Below are 20,279 nucleotides of genomic sequence, written 5' to 3' on the forward strand. Positions count from 1 at the left end.
CATATTTCTCACTAGCCTCCTTATTTCTACCTTCCATCAGCTGCAGCTGATATACACTGCGCACATCCTTAGCAGCATTAAACTCTGCATCACCCCTGCCAGATTCCACTGGCTCCCAGATCGACTTCATAGTCACCACCTTCCCCCTCTTCCCTTGCTCAGCATGTGTCTGTTCATGAAGTCCGCTGAGATGTGATCAACAACAACTTACACCCTTCACCTGGACATGTCTCGAAATGCTTAACAGTGTCGGAGCCTTATCCTCCATGTAGAGCAATAACAATAGCAAAATTACATTTGTATAGCGCCTTTCACGTCGGGAGGATATCCCAAGGTGCTGGACATTTAGTGTTTCAGACCTGAGCTGGAGGTCTGGATCGGGGAGGATGGAGAGCGGGGGGGGGGGGGTTAAGGAGGGTGACTGAAGGCACGGTCAAAGAAGAGGGTCTTGAGAAGGATCTTGAAGGAGGCAAGGGAGGGGGCGAGGCAGAGGGACTGCGGGATGGAGTTCCAGAAGGTGGGGACAAAGTGGCAGAAGGCCCACCCACTAATGGTGGATTGGGCGAGATGGGGACGCGAAGCAGGCCAGGGGATGTGAAGCAGGCCGGAGCACACTGAGCGGTGGGAGCAGGCAGGTTGGTATGGGGTTAGGAGATCGCAGATATAGGGGGGAGCAAGACCATGGAGAGCTTTGAAGGTGAGGACCAGGATCTTGAACTGTATCCTCTGTGTGATGGGAAGCCAGTGGCGAGGATGGTGGTGAAAGGGTCACGGAGCCGGGTGCAGGAGAGGACAGGGGCTGCAAAGTTGTGGATGATCTGCAGCCTATGGAGGGAAGAGTTGAGGAGGCTGACAAGCAGTGAGTTTGCATAGTTGAGCCTCGAGGTAATGAAGGTGTATATGAGGGTTTCAGCGGCCTGTGGTATGGACGAGGTTGGAGCTGGACAATGTTACGGAGGTGGAGTAAGGCAGAGCGGGACATGAGAGGTAAAAAGGATAGTTGAAGATCAAACAAGAAGCCATGGTTCCGGACTGGCTTAGTAAGGTGGAGTGGGCATCCTTGAATGGTAATGCTGTCAGTAGAGGTGCTGACAGGAGCCAATCAGGAGAGCCTCGTTCTTGTTGATGTTCAACTGTAGAAAGTTAGCTCTCATCTAGGGCTTGATGTCTGACAAACATTCTGTCAGGACAGCAGTGGTCCTGGAGACGAGGGTGGAGGTGGAGAGATGAGTGTCACCCGAATACATGTGGAAGTTGACTCTTCGTCTGCGGATGATGTCACCAAGAGGGAGCACATAGATATTGAAAAGGAGGGGACCAAGGACAGAGCCTTGAGGAACTCCACACGAGATGCTGCGGGGGCTAGAGCAGAAGACATTTGTGGAGATGAAGTTGAGACAGTGTGAGTGGTAGGATCTGAACCATTCAGGGACAGAACAATGAAGGTTGAAGTGAGAGGAGAGGCAGTGGAGGAGATAGAGTGGTCAACAGTATCGAAGGCAGCAGAGAGGTCAGGAGGATGAGGAGGCAGAGGGAGCCCAATTCACACACGGACAAAATGTCATTTGTCAATTTGACCAGTGCTATTACTGTGCTATGGGTGTCATGGAAACCCGATTGGAGGGGTCCATGAAGGGAGGTGCGGAAGAGGAAGGAGTGAAGCTGGGAAGCAACTAATCATTCCAGGACCTTGGAAAGGAAGGTTGGAGATGAGGCAGTAGTTTGAGAGCGGAGATGGGTCCAGGAAGGGTAATTACTTGTCGTTGTTTATCATGTCTGCACCCGGTATTCACATGTGTGTAGCTTCTAGTATGGGTTACTAGATAGTGATCAGGAACAGAAGACCTAACGTAGTTCACACCACCCATTAGCACTGTAGCCTATTGTAAGTACAAATGGATTAATTTTAAATCACCAATTTTTTTTATTGTTCTCAAAACTTGTCAGAAGATGTCACTCATCTCACAAGTGAAATACATGCAATGGCATGGCTACATGGAAATACTATTTCTCCCCTCCTCCTTGGAGGCTAATTGAACCATTCCTGCTGAACACAATTAATTCAACACTAATTTGCAAGCTGCATGAGAACTGTTGAAATGCAACCAGTTCTGAAGTAGCCTGAGGTGGTTGGTGACTGTATTCCATCTCTTTTGCTTGCCAAGATGTGGCAGAAAAATGTAAATTACTTTGTGATGTTAAGGGGTTTTGGTGTATTGCAATGCACAACAAATTCTTGCATTCTTGAAAATGTGTGAACAGGAGTCATTCCAAAAGATTTACATTGAACCGGTTTCATCTGTTCAGCTCACTGAGCTCCTTCACCATTTTATTAGATTGTGACAGTTAATAATAATCCTTGCATTTGATGCCTCATCACATCTTTATGATCTTTACGATCTTCTAGAGCTCTAAATTCAAGCCCATACCCTCCACTCTTCTGGTATCTATTTTGCACTCTCCATTCCTTTGATCAGCGTTGGTCAAACTTTCAGCCATAATAATAAAACTTACATTTGATATATAATAATATATAATTCTTGCATTTGATGCAGCGCTTTTCACGTCTTCTAGACGTCTCAAAGCGCTTCACAGAATATACTATAAAAGTGAATTGACTATATTTGTGGGTGAAACGCATAGCAGTCGTGGATTGAAAATGAACAATTTGTTATTGTTTTGTTTTTTTGAAGGGATTATTATTAGGCGTGTGGAGTAAGGAAACTTGCCCAAGGTTTCACCCTGCCTCGAATTGAACCCAGGTGTCTCGCTTGCAAAGTGAGTGCTCTAACCACTGAGCTACAGGACTCCTTATCACATTGTTGAGATGTCGCAAAGTGCCTCATAAAATATACTGTAAAGTGAATTGACTGTATATTTTGTAGGCGAAAACACAGCAATCAATTGCGCACAGCAGTGTCCCACACATGGCCAAATTATTATTCTAATCCAATTTCCTGTTTTTTATCCATATCACCTAAGGTCCTTACTTTCCAAGTACCTATTCATCTACCCTATTTATTCTGCACTTATGGTCTTCGAGGATGCTACTGTTGCTACTGATGTTTACTGAAGAAGTATTTTCTGATCTTGATTCTACTTCATTTACCTGTTAATTTAAGAGAGCAACAAACTCGATTCTGTAGTTTCACACTTTCAAAATGCCTAAGCAAAGGAAAAGAGGTGGGGTGGGAGGATGCTGAAAATTATGCATGAAGGTTAGTATGTGAATTGAAATCCTTGGTAACCCTTGTTCCAATCCTTTCAATTTGCCTTCTATTGGATCAAGCCTAATCTTGTAATTTTCGTGTTTCAGAAGCATTTGATTTCCCATTTTTAAAATGTTTGGGGCAAAAAAGCCTCACAAAATGCTTAAGTATAGAAAGAAGTGAGGCAACGTTGATAGAAGCTGAGGAGGTTGGTTTCAATTTTGTCTATGTTAATGTGCAAGAAATTAAGGTTCATTCAAGCAAGCAGACAGAACATCAGTAGACCGAGAATCAGGACTGGAGGTGGAGACATAGATTTGGGTGGTAGCTGTAAACATGTGGAAGTTGACCCCATGTCTGCGTATGATGTCGCCAATAGGGACAAGTGAATGAGGAATTGGAGCGGAAAGAGGATAGAGCCCTAAGGTATTCCACATCTGAATGAGCAAGGGAAAAAACATTGGAGGAGACAAAGTGGAGGTGGTGGATCAGGTAGGATGGTAAGTAGGAGAGTGTGTTTCTATGGAGGTGTTTCAGGGAGGAAAGGCGATCGAGAAGGATCGAGTGATCAACAGTGGCAAAAGCAGCAGAGTTTGAGGAGGACAATAAAGTAGAGGAAGTCCTGGTCACAGAGAGTACATCGTTCAGACTCATCTATAATGCTTTCACAGACTAACAACCACCCTATACTGTGCCCATAAAATTCCACAACTTTGATCAGGCATCAATGACAACTACCACCAATGGAATTCCCAGCACAAGTCACCACCCTTAAGCATAGGGCAAAGTCCCCAGGTTCAGTCTCTGGTCAATAGAATTCATATTGTGGACTTCAACGGCTGTTTTTCCAGAATATTTGCTTTTTACATAAAATGATAGTCCAATGCTGTGGGTTTGGCATCACAGACTTAGCCATTCAGAACTGCATGAGAGGTGGGGATCAGGGAGAAACATTTACCTCTGGCACATCTGAGTACATTGATATGATGAACTTTAAATCAGCCACAATTTCAGCTGAGAAGCATTTGCACAACTGCTTCAGAACTCTTGGACTCAGAGGAGGAAAATGAAACATTGACAAGGGTTCATATTCCTGATCATGAAACATTGATATGTTTATTGAGGACAGTATCAGAGATATTGATACTGGCCTCAATATTGATTTCAACAATTTCGGACCATAACAGCTCACCTTCCCCCTCTTCTGTGACCATTATCACATCATCTGGATCCCAGACACACCATTTCTCTTTGTGGTCCGAAACTCTTTCTGTCCAGCGCCTTGGGACGTCCTTCTGACGTGAAAGGTGCTATATAAATGTCATTTTGTTGTTGTTGTTGTTAGTCTGCCTATTTTGTTGCAAATTTTCCCCTTTTGTTTTGCATTATTAACACCTCGATTCCCCTGCTTTGTGGCAACCCCCTTCCCCTTTGTTTTGCGTCATTAACATCTCTTTAATCCATCATCCCATCCTCTACCCCATTTTCTTCTTTGTCTTCCTTCCTTCCGCTCTCTGTTAGCCCTTAAAAGCCTCTCCCTTCCAGCATGCCCCAGTTCTGATGAAGGAGCGTGGACCTGAAATGTTGACTCACTTTTCTTTCTCCATAGATACAGTGTGTTCCCAGCGACTTCTGTTTTTGTTTCAGATTCAGCATCTGCAGTATATGGCTTTTGTTTATATTTAACCCCATTGTAAATGTATGTGCAGAATAGCAGATAAGGTCAAAACCAGACAACTTTATTGAACAAGGAAAAGTAAGGAAAAATAATTTTGCAGTCCCACAAAAAAAAACAGCAATGGACTTAGGCATGGACAAAGATAGTATAGCACCTGTAGAACCTTACATACATAAAAGTCAGAAGGCCCAACCATTGAAACAGTGTTTAAGACCACAAGAAAGTTTAGGGCCCTGGAGCAGCCAAACCTCAAAGTGGTGGGAAATTTCATAGACTTTAAAAGATGAGCATTGTAATACTTACCACCCAAAGCAGAATAATGCAAGGTAAAACCCCAGAAGTGTGGCAACAGCATGCCTGACATAGCTGCTACTTTTACTTGGGTGAAGATAAAGTCTGAACCATACACTTGCTAGCAAGGCAAACAGCTGGCACACTACAAAATTTACCTGCAATGACAAAAAGGTGTTGGTTGAGTGCATTTCCAAATTTTTGCATTTACATCACAAAATCGCAGGTACTCATCCACGAACTTAAAACAATTGCAACTCTGAATATTGACTAGTGTAAAATGAAAATAATCAGTGACCATACAAAAGCTAGTTGAAATTGCCATGGATTATAAAAACTGCTGAACACCATAAGAAACTCACCTCTGCACCACAGAAAATTTGATCCAATCCTTGAATGCGTATATTTCTACTATCAAGAAATATCTCATAAACACCTAAAACTCACTAATTGCTTTTGACTCAAACATAAAAATGGGATTTTGAACACTGAAACTCAAATACTGTATTAATGGATTATTAAATGTAAGTGAAGGCAAAATATTTTTCCAGTAGCTACTCTTGAACCCACTGCAATAGTACCTAGAATTTGGCACTCAGAGAGGGTGTAGGACTGAGAAGTGGAGAGGTAAAACGGGTCTGCTGAGCTTGAGGAATGTCAAAGGATACTCTATCCTAAATTTTAACCATGTTCACACAATATTCTACCCGTTCACATAACAGGTACAGAGTACAAAGTGAAAGATAAAATGCAAGCATTCCTAGCTTAGCAGTCGTGCTCAAGTTAAGAGATTTCCTCTCATGATGGCTTAATATAAAATCAGCTAGTAGCAGTAAGAGGATAACAGATTTTCCAAAACTGTTTACATTTGGTGTGATCTGACCCAAATAAATATTTATATAAGCCGCACATAAGAGCTCATTTCCCAGTTGCTGTGCAGTTTGGACCATAATAGCTTAAAATATACAGAGACAACCCAGAACGTGTTTATTTTCTAAATCCAGAAGTTCAAATATGCCACAAAAGTGCAACAATACAGGACGACTGTAACTGCATGGAGAAGCAGTCATGCTAAGATCTGTTTACACGTGAGGCTGAATGACAAATAAATAAGTTTGAGTCAATTGAAAGCAATGCAGGTTTAGAATTGTACCCGAGGGCTGTTAGAGGGGATGTGTATGTGTGTGTGGGGGGGTGGGGTTATGGGGCACAATTCTAGTGGCTGTATCAAAGTAAAGTCAATTTGGTATTAGAGGGGGTACAGTGATGGGCAACTGAACTGATAGCTGAAATTAAGCATTTGAGTCAAGAGGACCAGCTCATGTGGGAAGGTAAACCAACAGTTTAAATGTAACTACAACAACTTGCATTTATATTGCACCCTTTCTACACGGTAGTGTCTCGGAGCACTGAATTACTTAAAAGACAGCGATATATACGTGAACAAGATTACGCAGGAAAGTGGCAGAGGCAGATTGTGTCAGAAAACCCAATGAAGTTAAATAGTGATTTAGCAGAGGCATCAATTGATAGGTATGAAATATTGAATAATATAATTTATATTATTTTTACTTTGGGACAAGCCAGATGGACTTTTCCTATGTTTATCTCTTAAACATGAGTCCCAATATATAGATGAATGCAGTTTCCATCTTAAAAGTACTTCTGATTGGTTTTAAGACTGAAATTTGTAGAGTGAAGAGAGTAATGCTGCTATTTTACTTTTTTTCCTCCCAAATTCTTTTAAAAAAGGCATTTGTGTTTCAAGAAATAGCTTTTGTACTTGTATCAATACAGCATTTATAAATAATAATTCCTCATTTGGTATAGCATTGCATCACATCAAGAAAAATCACAAGGCACTTCAGAGGATTTTACTGTAAAGTATGGCAATTATTTGTAGGCATTCCATCATTGTAACATTCGATTTAACAAGCATCTACCTCCTCCTTTAACAATTTAAGTTTAGGGTTACAGAGCAGAGAAAAACAGATGAAAGCCAAGACAAATATATGAAGCATATAGGGAACTTGCAAAGGGATTAGGAAGACCAAAAGTAGTATGAGAGAAAATATGCCAAAAAGATGTAAAAAGTAATAATAATGCTTTCTTCAAGAACATTAATAGATGGATAGTCAATATAGAGATATGGCCAATAAAAGAGGCAAGTTTGCAGTGGAGGAGCTGCTAAATGAGTACTTTGGCTCAGTTTTCAGAGAAGGTAGGTCAACAATATAGCATTACCACAGCAGCACCCCAACACACACTCTGGGATCCCCAAGCCTTGCTAACCTGCACCTAATACTCTCTGGAATTACACAAGCAGGATGCATCCCTTGAGGGCGAGTGTACATTGCATTCCAATAAATTTCTGAAATTTCCATGTGTCGGTGGGAAGCATGGAACTCAGTTTGGTTTGGATACTCTTTAAGCATGGCGATAGTTTTCTGCAAGTGTCCTGCTAACCAAAAAAAAAAATCAACCTGCGTTGCTCGTTCACCTCCTGGCTGTTTGTGCATAGTTGTGAGTTGTCGGTTATATTCCCTGCAAGTGTACAGTTATTACATTTAATTGCTGGGGAATGCTTTAAGACACTTAATAATTACTGTCAAGTTCTTAAATGCGTTTCAACTTGATGAGTCACAGCTGTATACCGAATGCAAGAAGTAAAATTATAATTTCATAGCTGTGGGCCACAACTGAGATGCAATGTTTAAGGCACATTTTACTCTTGTTAAGAGTAACCAAGAGTTATTATTTTATTGAAGTTTAATCTAACTTTGGCTGCATAGGTTTGTCTCTTTCTGAAGATGCATTTAATGCTTGTACTTTCAGAACAAATAGAAAGCACATTTTGATGACTACCTTTCTTACTCTCAAGGATTTCCCGCGTTTTGTTTTGTTTTAATAGGAACCAGAATATTGCAAAGTAATTCATTATGGTATTTGAAACTGATGAAATTCTATTCCATTCTCTCCTGGTGATAAAGAGTAACATCCCTTCTCAAATGAGATGTTATAGAAATATATTTACATCACTGAATCCCCTCAACCTGGAAATCAGTTTTTTTTCCCTTTCAGGGAAAACAAGGAGTGGGATAAATGCTAAGTGAATTTATTCACATTTTATCACAATAAAGACAATTCTTTCAACTGGCTCCCTGTTATCCTGGGGGTGGGGGGGGCAAGATTAGAGTTAGCTCCAAGGTGAAACACCAGGTAATGAAAGAACCTGTGCAAATAGCCCAACAAAAAAAACAAGTTTAGCGGTGCTCAGGAAAGGGGTGGGGGGAAGTGGTGTCAGTGACATTTAGGAGAACACTGCATGTCCTTTCATTAAATTCTGAAAAAAAACAAGGACAAAAGTCCCATCTGTGATCAATTTAAAATGCTTGGAGCAAGTGAAGACAATCGGAAGCTGAATATGGCAACATGTGTAAGGTGACCTTTATTGTTTAAATCCCCCTTCAGCCAAAAGTAGAACTAATGATAATATTTTTGATTTAATCCACAACCTTCGGAAGAGATGCAAAGTAGCTCTTTCAAGAACAATACCCATGCACCCCAGGAAATTGTTGTGGGGATTTCCCACAGCCGAGGAGTCAAGGATATTTGCAACAGAATGAATAGCTCAACAAGCAGCCTGCTTCATACCCCTCTCAACTAAAAATACATAGGATAAATCCAGTTGGTGAAAATACATGCAGCAGATGGACCTACAGAAAATGTCACTTTGTCCAAGTCATTTTATTGAAGTTTGCAACAACTCTTATCACTAAAAAACACCTTCCCTCTCCACATTATAAGACATTTAACATGTTATATAATAAAGAAAAAGCATCTGTTATTATGGTTCTTATAGGATTGTTTTCCAGGATACATCATGGGATGTATGATCACAGGTTACATTGCAGGAATATTGTACATTGGGATACAGAGGATTCATTGAATAGATATACTGAATATATTGAACGTAGGTTCTTTAACCTCTACCCCACGTGGCACCAATAATTGCTTTCTAGTCATACATTTTACTTCAATTACATTTATTTTTCTTGTCATCTTGCAGCTTCAGCATTTTTTTAAAAAAAATGATTTTTGAAACTCACAATGGCGATTTCCAACCCTCTGAACCTTCTATTATGTCAATAGAAATGTTCCCACTCATGAAATTTACATTATGCCATTGATTTCCATAAATTTCTTTGGAATGCGGGCACTGATGATTTAACACAATGGCACTAAATCCAGCATGGATCAATGAAGTCAGCACCAGAGCAACTTACAACACAGTTGCCGAGAATGTTCTGATTAGAATGACGTATGTGCAGTCTCAAGAATAAGGAACAAGTTAGGGATAAAAGATAGAGAACAGGAGAAAATTGGGACACTTGGGAAACAGAGGAGAAGTATGTGTTGGAAACTGCTGACCAATGGAGGCAGTCTGCGCTTGGTAGGTCTTGGTTTGTTTGAGGCTCAGTCATTTACAAAGTATAGGATTACCTGTTGTGCTAAAGTTTTTATTTTTATTGAAAAATAAAAAAATTCCTTTCATCTGATACAGCACTTTTCACATCTTCTAAACATCTCAAAGCACTTTACAGAATATACTGTAAAGTGAATTGACAGTATGCCTGTGGGCGAAACGCAGCAGCCAAATGCACACAGCAGTGTCCCACAAATAGTCATGGATTGAAGTGACCAATTTATTATTTTTTTTCTTGAGGGATTATTTTTGCATCGTTGTGCCATATTTGGGAAATTCGGTTTGTGGAATATGACTTGTTGAATAAATAAGAATGGTATATAAGATAAAGTGTTGCGGGTAATTCCTGAGATTGCTCTGACTGGGCCTATATCCCCTGGAAAAAAGGGAAAGAAGAAGGACTGTAACTTGCAGAGTGCACGCGAAAGGACCATGAATGTCACCCGACAAGAACCGTGACAACTTCATGGCTGTTTGTGGGGCATTGCTGGGCACAACTGGGCTGCCATGTCACCTAAGATACACAGTCATTCCACTTCACAGTAATTCCTGAAGCACCTTGGGACATCTTTCCCATGTGAAAAGCACTAAATCACTATACCAAATGCAAGAATTATTAATTATTATTAGGTATTGAAACTAATCTACCACAAAACAAGAAAATGAGTCAAAAATATTTGCAGGGTTTATAAAAATGGTCGTGATTTTCTTAGTAATTCTCACCACCTGTGTCTCAACCTTGATGACCTTTTTGAAAATATATATTTATTTATAAATATAATATTTAGTTCAACAAAAATCCAAAACAAACACATCTTCTGTTACAATTTTTCTCTTCCTCCCGATACAAAAAAATTCTGTTGTTTATGGTACGTTCCTTTACCGCACGTAGGTTGTGCACACGTTTTTGGGACGCTGCCTTTAAAACAGTCGAGAGTTGCCCCGGTGTACACCACAGTCATGTGCGTGCCCGCGCACACCCTGATAAGATGCACTTGCCACTTTCAGAAGGTGCCCCAATGTGCATAGTACACGCACATGTTTACCATACATACATTTTCGGGACGCTCTTTGGTTACATCTCGAGTGTCCTTCTGTACCCTTAATTCAGTCAGTTTTGGGTGCGCTCATGGGATACCCGGTGGGTGCGCCCTGAGCGGTTTGTGCTGGAGCAGTTCCTGCCAGTGTCGGGCCCCATCTGGCCTTTGCTGCGGTTGATACGAACTTCAGCTTGTTCCTCAGTATTTAGTCCCTGATCCTAGCATGTGCAAGCCTGAGGCAGGCCCTCACCATCCTCTCATTCTGCCAGAACACCACCAGATTTCAGGAGTGCCAAAGGGCCTCCTTTATCGAGTTTATGATCCTCCAGGCACACTCGATGTGGGTTTCGCTGTGAGCGGGAAAAGGCCGTACAGCCCTGAGTGCCGTGACAGTGAGTCTTCAGGGACAAACAGTGAGAGAATCCATTCCATATTTTTCCATACCGCCTTTGCGAAACAACAACAACAAAATTACATTTGTATAGTGCCTTTCACGTTGGGAGCATGTCCCAAGGTTCTGGACAGAGTTATAGACCCAAGCTGGCGTTTGGGGTGGGGGAAGGTGAAGGGCAGGGGGAGATGTAGGGAGATCGAAAGCACAGTCGAAGTGGAGGGTCTTGAGGTGGGTCTTGAAGGTGGTGAGGGAGGGGGCGAGACAGAGGGAGGGTGCAGAGTGGCGGAAGGCCCGCCCGCCAATATTGGGGCGAGCAAGGCATGAAGCAGGCTGGAGCCCACTGAGCGGAGGGAGCGAACAGGATGGTAGGGGGTTAGGAGGTCAGAGAGATAGCGGGGAGCAAGACTCCAGAAGAGGTGACAGCAAAGATTGGCTCACTTTCTTCCAAAAATGTGTCAGACCAATGATCACTCAGTCTAAATAGATCTCTGGTATGGATCTGCCATGATGTCATCATGGATTGGAACCAGTCTCCAGAAAACACTGATCAACTGTTTGGAATTGGAAACTAGTTACTCAATTTCTTGATGCTTTGCTCAATTTTCTCATTGGAAAACAGTGTACAAGTTACCAAGTTTGTACCATTAAAAATGATTCATAACAAAAAGATACTGAGCCAAATAATGTTGGTTAAAACATTAGATTTTTTTAATCTGCTGCATAAAATCACTCTTTTCCCAGGGAAATAAAAAACACAAAATTATAGCAATAAATAATGACCTCAGTCTTCACCATTGAAAGGCTTTGGGATGTCTCGATGAAGTGATTGGGCACTATAGCAAATGCAAGGATTATTATATATTGTATAAAAAAAAGGTATTGGATCTGAAAAGGTTCTATGTGAGGAACAAAAAGTCAAATATGTACCCAAAACAACTGTACCAAGCAACTATACTGTGCCTGCAACAATGTAAACAGCAATTGACCTGCCTCAGCAGTATCTTTTCAAGATAAACAAATTATGAGTGATTATTTGGCAGTGTTGTAAAGTAAACTATATTGCAACTGTGTAGGCATGCTGGTACCAAATTTTATGAAAGCTTCCCTCAACACATCTTCCTAGGTAAATATTTCCTGGTTATGATTCGGAAGTTTATTCTCATTTCCGTACAATGTCACTGTACAAAAAATGAGAACATTATGTGCTAGGCAGTACATCAGTGCAATTATGAGTAGAACGATAAGCCCCTACACAAGAATACACAACAACCACATTTTCCATTTATATAACAACAAAATTACATTTATAGAGCGCCTTTCACATCAGGAGGACGTCCCAAAGCGTTGAACAGTCAGGTGTCAGGGCCCGAGCATGGGGGAGGGGTGGTGTAGGGATGAGGGAAGGCAGAAGGTGGGAGGGCGACCAAAGGCACGATTAAAGAGAAGGGTCTTGAGACCGGCCTTGAAGGAGGCAACGAGGAAGCGAAGCGAAGGGATCGTGGGATGGAGTTCCAGAGTGTGGGGGCAGAGAGGCTGAAAGCCCGGCCGCCGATTGTAGGGTGGGTCGGGAGGGAGACATGGAGCAGCCCAGAGCACGCCGAACGGAGGGAACAGGCAGGTTGGTAGGGAGTCAGCAGGTCAGGAGGGGACAAGGCCATGGATGGCCTTGAAAGAGAGGATGAGGATCTTAAACTCGATCCTCTGGGAGATGGGGAGCCAATGGAGTCTGGCAATGTTGCGGAGGTGGTGGTAGGCAGTGCCGGTCATGGAGCGGATGTTGGGGAGAAAGGACAGTTCAGCGTCAAACAAGACCCCAGGTTCCTGACTGGCTTAGTGAGGTTGAGTGTGCAGCCGTGGAGGCTGATGCTGCCAGCGCCCAAGGTGCGGAGGCGTTGGTGCGAGCCAATTAGGAGGGCCTCGGTTTTGCTGACGTTGAGTTGGAGAACGTTGTCCTCGTCCAGGACTTGATGTCGGACAGGCAGTCGGTCAGGACGCCAGTTGTCCTGGGAGTTGAGGATGGAGGCAGAGAGATAGAGTTGGGTGTCATCCACATATATGTCGAAATTTACCCCATGTCTGCGGATGATGTCACCAAGGAGGAGCATGTAGAGGGTGAGGAGGAGGGGACCGAGGACAGAGCCCCGAGGAACACCGCACAAGACGGTGCAGGGACTGGAGGAGAAGCGATTTGCTATATAGAAACTTTACTGCATGAACATCTCAAAGCGCTTTACAAAAATGAAGTGGGAATCCGAGTTAGGACGAGGTCAGGGAGGAGATAGCCAAAGGCTCAATAAAAGAGACAGATCTTTAGGCAAGTTTTGAAAGCAAAGAGGAAGGGGCAAAGTGAAATAATGTCAGAAGAGGGGAAGGAGGACAATTTACAAATTGATTCAAATTTCAAATAACCAACTGCAACTTAAATAATAAAGATAAAGGAAAAGAAAAACTACCGCTAATTTTGTCAAATACAAGAATTATTATTTTAAATGGTGATTATCAAAGAAATCAGGTAACTGGTTGAGGGAGTGTTCACTATTAAAAATAATTAGTTTTCAATGTCTGCAGATAGATAAAGAGAATAGTGAATGCAGATTTGTTACAACAACAACAAAATTACATTTGTATAGCACCTTTCATGTCGGGAGAACGTCCCAAGGCACTGAAACGCTTTACAAAAATTAAACTAAAAAGGGGCAATATGACTATAGAATTGTCCACCAACATAGGTGGCGGAATAAAAACTACAAAGGGTTTCAAACAGGGACTGTACAAGTTCCTGTCAACTAAAAGGTCTCAGGGTTATAAGATTTAGAGATGATGTAATCATCATACTTGCATTTGATATAGCACCTCATCGCGTCTTTGAGACGTCTCAAGGCGCTTCACAGAATAATAATAATAATAATCCTTGCATTTGATATAGTGTCTTTCACGTCGGGAGGACGTCCCAAAGCGCTTCACAGAATACACTGCAAAGTGAATTGACCTGTGGGCGAACGCGGCAGCCAATTGCACACAAAATTGTCCCACAATCAGTCGTGGATTGAATGACCAAATTATTATTTTTTAAAAAATTATTTTTGTTTTGAAGAGATTATTATCCCCGGAAAGAGATCTGCCAATCGACTAACAACCGGGTTCCTACTTCCTGCTAAGCAAACAGAGGAATGTGGAGTAAGGAAATCTGTCCAACTTTTCGCCCTGCCCGGGATTCAAACCTGGGTCCTTTCGCTTGCGAGGTGAGAGGTCTAACCACTACGCTACAGGTATCATAGGAACCTTGCAGGAAATTAGATGGCTCAACAAAAGTCTGCTGCCTGAAATTGTTACTGTGTTACTAAACTTGAATGGCTGTCACTTTGTTATACAAAGTCTTCAGACTGCCCACTTGTTGTTATATGCCCATATTCAAAGTCAATCTTGATATTTCAATGTCACCAAACATTCATCCAAATTAAACGCTGCCTGAAACCACACAATCTCAGGCTACATACCACAGGCTTTTTACAAATTGATGGGTTTCTTAATTTCACCACACCTTTGGGCTAACATACAAATCCAAGTACAGCATATGTAAACTCAAATACCCAAAGGCTTTTCCACAACAGAAAAGCTAGCCTCTTCCTAATTAGCAAACACAACTACCCATTTGCCTCCCTCTCCACTGATCAATTAGGTGGAAGCAAGAAGCTAATTTAGATTAGTAACCAATTAAGTCAGAATATTACATACACTTACACAATCATAAATTCTAAAAAGACAAATGATTTTAGTTCATTTGCATTTAGTGAGAACTATTCATAGAAAATATTAGACACTGTTACACATTTTCTCTAAGTTTGTTTTACCTGCTGCAATAGGGTGCTAAAAATAATGATCATTATCCACAGAAAAATTGCATCATAAAGCTAATACACATTTAGATCAAATAAAGAGATCTTGAGAATCACGGAGGTGAACTCTGCTGAGTCCACTCCACTCTAAACCATAAGTACAAAATTTGATCATGACAATGTCAGGAAATATGAATTTTCCTCTGATGCCTTAGGATAATGACCTTGGAGACAAAACAATTCCTCTCCTGCAACATGAGGAATTGGCCATTTTGCATTGAATGATTGAACAACTTTCTTACAGCCTTACCCTGTGGACAGAAAGAGGACCTTTGCCTATTTTGCCATATCATCATTCAGCCGTATCCCCTTGCAGTGATGAGTTATGCGGAACTTACTGCATTTGCCAAAAGGCATGAAACTCAGAATTAGCAACATGCAGGTGAAAGAAAATGATCAATGAATATAGCCAGATTAGATAACTTGCCAATGTTGTAAATGAGAAAGAGAAAAATATGGAACAAAAAATACACAATTATGGATGGACAATGGAATGCCAACACCCTTGGAAGGCATCCTTGTAGAAAACTTAAAAACTCCAGCTCCAAACTTCATCTGAATGGAATCCATATGTGAACAGAATATAAATGGAGGAAAACTGGAAACAAACAGCCCTGAATGTAACTTACAACCCAATTACCATATATTGTATCTTCATACAAAGTTTTTTTCAGTAAACAATAAAGGCTGCAAGAAATCCAAGATTTTGTTGCAGAAACTGTAACTTTCAATTCACACGGCAACTTTTTATTGTTGTCACAAGTTTCAATGACTACAGTGTGTATGTGCTTGCATCGGACCACCCATCTCCATCAAGACTTTTTAAATATAATATGCTACCATAAATAGCAAATTTGTTTTTCAACTGTAGGACTATCCACTTGTTCATTAAAGGGAGTGCGGAGTTGATGGACAGATGAATGGTCCAATGGTACTCACTACAGTAGGTACGTGAACTGACCTCACCAAATCCACAAGCTTAAACTGTCGCCACAACTTTTGGAGAAAAAAAATCACGACTTTCTTACATAATAAAATAATGCAGCAGGTAAACACGAGACATTATATACTTAGATACGGTAAAACTTGCACAAGTCTTAACTTTATGAATCATATAATCACTCATGCACCGAGTCCCATTCAGTTTCCTATCAAAATCACTTTCTTTGAACGAGTTATATTTTATAAACAAATCTCCTAATTCGCAACACCGCTCCCCTATTTTTGATTACTACCAGGAGTCACTATAACTATGAGGCAAACAGTATTTGAACTAACATAAATTCATACACAAAAAAAATCAATCTAAAATGCCCCTTTTATATTTCTATTCTTTGAAACTCCTAAGTACACCAAACCAAGTACAAGTGATGAAAACATCAAGTAAATTCTTTACAACCCGGTTTCATTTTCATAGGTTTATGTATTCATATATTGAAACATTGTATATATATATCCAAATATTGAGACATCCTCCCTTCGATGTCATTTATGCCAAGTGTAAGGATTGTTATTTACTATCAAATTCAATAGGTTCAGTGGCTCATCAACAGAACCCTCAAAGACAAACCATGTTGGTTAGGTTATTAACCTCAGTACACAAACACACGCCAAGTATTAACTGTTGCCAAACTGTAACCGGTATCTCAGTTAAGGTAAACAGGGTGTGTCCCTCCAGGGAATGTGCATTCCATTCCCAGCTCAGGAATTTCCATAAGTAGTAGACATACATATGTAAAACTGGCTGTCTGATTTGGTTATGGTGATGATTTCAGCGTGTGAGCCCCACAGTGAGTGAGTCCGGCAGTGAGTGAGTGAGCCCCACAGTGAGTGAGTCCGGCAGTGAGTGAGTGAGCCCCACAGTGAGTGAGCGAGTCCGGCAGTGAGTGAGTGAGTGAGTGAGTGAGTGAGTGAGTGAGTGAGTGAGTGAGTGAGCCCCACAGTGAGTGAGTCCGGCAGTGAGTGAGTGAGCCCCACAGTGAGTGAGTGAGTGAGTGATCTGCAAACAGTCACAGAAACCAGAGATAGTCCGACTGGAATAGAGAAGTGCGGAATAGAAACGAAAGGAAACACGAGAAGGGTCGAGGACTTACACTGGAGACACACATTTAGCGGCGGAGGGAGGAGGGAAATCATACAAAAACACCATATCTCAGTATTTACATTTGTATTGCCTTTCGTCTTAAGCAAAACAATTAAACTTTTAATACACTTTAAACCAGATTTTGATTGTGCTTTCTGAAACTTCTTGCTGGTTTTATGAGGGACAAAAAGGTACACGAGTTGTTCAAAATTGCTCTTTAAAAGCTGAAGCAAACAATATTGATCCCCTCTTCTCTCCCTCTCTGGTGTCCGGCCGCGGGGTTTCCCCCAAAAAATAAATCAGTGTCTCTGCATATTTGTCGGTCAGTCCCCAATAAAGCAGAGGCGTTGACTCTGAAGCTCACTCCAACTCAAAAACAACTCTGGACAAATAATGCGGGTGTGTGTGTGTGTGTGTGCGGAGGGGAATCGAGAAACAAATCCAGTTCAATAATTAGAGCAAAGGCAACACAAAATGTCCCAGGAAAACTGAACTTTATGGCAGCCCACAATGGAGTGAGTGAACCCGGCAGTGAGTGAGTGAGTTAGTGAGTGAGCCCCACAGTGAGTGAGTGAGTTAGTGAGTGAGCCCCACAGTGAGTGAGTGAGTTAGTGAGTGAGCCCCACAATGAGTGAGTGAGTGAGTGAGTGAGTGAGTGAGTGAGCCCCACAGTGAGTGAGTGAGTGAGTTAGTCCCACAGTGAGTGAGTGAGTGAGTTAGTGAGTGAGCCCCACAGTGAGTGAGTGAGTTAGTGAGTGAGCCCCACAGTGAGTGAGTGAGTGAGTGAGTTAGTGAGTGAGCCCCACAGTGAGTGAGTGAGTTAGTGAGTGAGTGAGCCCCACAGTGAGTGAGTGAGTTAGTGAGTGAGTGAGCCCCACAGTGAGTGAGTGAGTTAGTGAGTGAGCCCCACAGTGAGTGAGTTAGTGAGTGAGTGAGCCCCACAGTGAGTGAGTGAGTTAGTGAGTGAGCCCCACAGTGAGTGAGTGAGTGAGTTAGTGAGTGAGCCCCACAGTGAGTGAGTTAGTGAGTGAGTGAGTTAGTGAGTGAGCCCCACAGTGAGTGAGTGAGTTAGTGAGTGAGTGAGCCCCACAGTGAGTGAGTGAGTTAGTGAGTGAGTGAGTGAGCCCCACAGTGAGTGAGTGAGCCCCACACTTAGTGAGTGAGTGAGCCCCACAGTGAGTGAGTGAGTTAGTGAGTGAGCCCCACAGTGAGTGAGTTAGTGAGCCCCACAGTGAGTGAGTTAGTGAGCCCCACAGTGAGTGAGTCCGGCAGTGAGTTAGTGAGTGAGTGAGTGAGCCCCGGCAGTGATTGAGTGAGTGAGCCCACCAGTGAGTGAGTGAGTGAGCCCGATAGTGAGTGAGCCCCGGCAGTGAGTGAGTGGGGGGGTGAGCCCGGCAGTGAGTGAGTGGGGGGGTGAGCCCGGCAGTGGGGGGTGAGCCCGGCAGTGGGGGGGTGAGCCCGGCAGTGGGGGGTGAGCCCGGCAGTGGGGGGGTGAGCCCGGCAGTGGGTGAGTCTGGCGGCAGAGAGATCAAACGGTTCGTTGCCATAAAAATGCTTCAGACGTTGGTTGGGAGGGAGTCGGTGAGGAGGGGGGGGAGTCGGTGAGGAGGGGGGGAGTCGGTGAGGAGGGGGGGGGGGGGGAGTCGGTGAGGAGGGGGGGAGGGGGGGAGTCGGTGAGGAGGGGGGAGGGGGGAGTCGGTGAGGAGGGGGGGAGTCGGTGAGGAGGGGGGAGGGGGGGAGTCGGTGAGGAGTCGGTGAGGAGGGGGGGGGGAGTCGGTGAGGAGGGGGAGTCGGTGAGGAGGGGGAGTCAGGGGGAGGGGGGAGTCGGTGAGGAAGGGGGAGGGGGGAGTCGGTGAGGAGGGGGAGTCGGTGAGGAGGGGGGAGTCGGTGAGGAGGGGGGAGTCGGTGAGGAAGAGGGAGGGGGGAGTCGGTGAGGAGGGGGAGTCGGTGAGGAAGAGGGAGGGGGGGAGTCGGTGAGGAGGGGAGTCGATGAGGAGGGGTTGGGAGGGGGGAGTCGGTGAGGAAGGGGTAGTCGGTGAGGAAGGGGGAGGGGGGAGTCGGTGAGGAAGGGGTAGTCGGTGAGGAAGGGGGAGGGGGGAGTCGGTGAGGAAGGGGGAGGGGGGGGAGTCGGTGAGGAGGGGGAGGGGGGAGTCGGTGAGGAAGGGGAGGGGGGGAGTCGGTGAGGAGGGGGGAGGGGGAGGGGGGAGTCGGTGAGGAGGGGAGAGGGGGCAGTCGGTGAGGAGGGGAGAGGGGCAGTCGGTGAGGGGGGAGTCGGTGAGGAAGGGGGAGGGGGGGAGTCGGTGAGGAGGGGCAGTCGGTGAGGAGGGGGGGGGGAGTCGGTGAGAAGGGAGAGGGGGCAGTCGGTGAGGGGGGAGTCGGTGAGGAAGGGGGAGGGGGGAGTCGGTGAGGAGGGAGAGGGGGCAGTCGGTGAGGGGGGAGTCGGTGAGGAAGGGGGAGGGGGGAGTCGGTGAGGAAGGGGGAGGGGGGAGTCGGTGAGGAGGGGAGAGGGGCAGTCGGTGAGGGGGGAGTCGGTGAGGAGGGGAGAGGGGGAGTCGGTGAGGAGGGGAGAGGGGGAGTCGGTGAGGAGGGAGGGGGCAGTCGGTGAGGAGGGGAGAGGGGGGAGTCGGTGAGGAGGGGAGGGGGGCAGTCGGTGAGGGGGAGTCGGTGAGGAAGGGGGAGGGGGGGGTCGGTGAGGAAGGGGTAGTCGGTGAGGAAGGGGAGGGGGGAGTCGGTGAGGAAGGGGTAGTCGGTGAGGAAGGGGGAGGGGGGAGTCGGTGAGGAAGGGGTAGTCGGTGAGGAAGGGGGAGGGGGGGAGTCGGTGAGGAAGGGGCAGTCGGTGAGGAGGGGAGAGGGGCAGTCGGTGAGGGAGGAGTCGGTGAGGAAGGGGGAGGGGGTAGTCGGTGAGGAGGGGAGAGGGGGCAGTCGGTGAGGAGGGGAGAGGGGGCAGTCGGTGAGGGGGGAGTCGGTGAGGAAGGGGGGGGGGAGTCGGTGAGGAGTCGGGATCGTGAAATAACAAGTGAAGCTCCAAACTATCTCAACAAATAAAACAATCAAATCGCGATTAATTTTTTAAAAAAGGCGCATATAAACCCGACTGTTGTCAATGTCGGGGGGGGGGGGGGGCGGCGTTACCTGGTCGACGGGCAGGTTGATGGTGTGGCTGAGGGGCTCGAGCAGAGTGGATCCGGTGGTGGAAGCGCTG

General features: G+C 44.4%; 1 protein-coding gene across 1 annotated transcript in view; it reads right to left on the reverse strand.

The window, feature by feature from the left end:
• LOC103187129 (lysophospholipid acyltransferase 2) overlaps positions 1-20,279 on the reverse strand; it is a 63,489-nt gene extending 43,210 nt beyond the window's left edge. The window contains exons 1-2 of the mRNA XM_042333066.1: positions 20,210-20,279; positions 5,191-5,336 (exon numbers count right to left, since the gene is read on the reverse strand). The gene's annotated coding sequence lies outside the window, so the exon portion shown is untranslated. The remainder of the gene's footprint in view (positions 1-5,190; positions 5,337-20,209) is intronic.

The sequence above is a fragment of the Callorhinchus milii genome, unplaced genomic scaffold (genome assembly GCF_018977255.1).
Source record: "Callorhinchus milii isolate IMCB2004 unplaced genomic scaffold, IMCB_Cmil_1.0 Scaffold3, whole genome shotgun sequence".
NCBI classification, from domain to species: domain Eukaryota; kingdom Metazoa; phylum Chordata; class Chondrichthyes; order Chimaeriformes; family Callorhinchidae; genus Callorhinchus; species Callorhinchus milii.